Source organism: Monodon monoceros, unplaced genomic scaffold (genome assembly GCF_005190385.1).
Source record: "Monodon monoceros isolate NGI ecotype Baffin Bay Population unplaced genomic scaffold, NGI_Narwhal_1 Super_Scaffold_22, whole genome shotgun sequence".
NCBI classification, from domain to species: domain Eukaryota; kingdom Metazoa; phylum Chordata; class Mammalia; order Artiodactyla; family Monodontidae; genus Monodon; species Monodon monoceros.
The window spans coordinates 36,566,170-36,567,204 of record NW_021703779.1 but is presented as its reverse complement, the minus strand read 5'-3'; the positions used below and the strand labels follow the sequence as shown (position 1 = coordinate 36,567,204).

Sequence of the window (1,035 nt, the reverse complement as noted above, 5' to 3'; positions counted from 1 at the left end):
AAAAACCTCTTCGTTTGCTCCAGCTTCCTTGAAGCACAGCGTATGTGCAAAGACCTAGGCCTTCCTCTTCCCCTCCCCCTAGCCCTAGATCAGCTCCAGCTGGGAACCCGGCCCAGCTGCTCTTGTAAAGATTTGTTATAACACTGGCTAAGAAAACAGAAGCAGGTTCTGAAAAGGTATTCTGCAGCCGGAAGCGGCCTCTGTCTTCCAGTTCCTGTCTGTGTGTGTGTGTGGGGGGGCTGGGGTTCCTTTGGTTTTGACCAGAACACTTCTCCACCGAGGGGGCCAGTCTCAGCTTTGCTTTGCAGTAGTTCGGTTACTGTACAGGAGCAAGATTTAATTTCACAGAGGTGCTCTGCTGGGTTGCTCTCTCGTCGGTTAGGACTCCGGACTTTACATCCGATATCCTCTCTCCTGAAGAATCTTTGCCTTCTCACTCGGCTCAATGACAATGCCATTGGTAGAATTATTTAATTCTCTGGAGACAACACAGAGGAATTCTGCCTGATCCTCATTTCCATAGTTATAGGAAGATCCGATGCTGACTAGCTCAGCCGTCAGACATAGTGGACACCATCTGCGTGAGCTCCTCGTCTTGGCACTGCAGGACTCTGTACACGTGCTTCACGGGGCCCTGTGAAGTTATGTTCTCGTTGTCCCGTATCCTTTCCTTAGCAAGTCGCACGAGAGACGCAACGTTGTAAAACTCCGCTTCCTCCAGCCACACCTTCTTCTGCCAACTCCTTCGTAATGATGAGCTTCCCAGGGCGGAGGTAGTTCAGGGTAGGACCAAAGTAGGTAGTGTCCCTGTCAATCAGATAGGCCCCTGTCTCGTCCTTGTCTGAGTCCAGCTCCGGGTCCTCCTAGCAGCAGAGGCGGCAGAGAAAAGACTTGGGCTCCCGGCCTAGGGTCGACCTGGTGGTCCCGAAGTAGGTGCCGCCCACGTTCAGCCGGACCCAGCGGGCGGCTCCACCGCCCCCTGCCCGCGCGGGCGGTCCGGGACCCGGCTCCAGCGGCTGCGCGGCGGCGGTGGGC

At 55.5% G+C, this 1,035-nt stretch overlaps 1 pseudogene; it reads right to left on the bottom strand.

Annotated features, from left to right (window-relative positions):
* Positions 1-65: 65 nt before the first annotated feature.
* On the bottom strand, positions 66-1,034 carry LOC114905780 (annotated as a pseudogene).
* Between the last annotated feature and the right edge of the window lies 1 nt (position 1,035).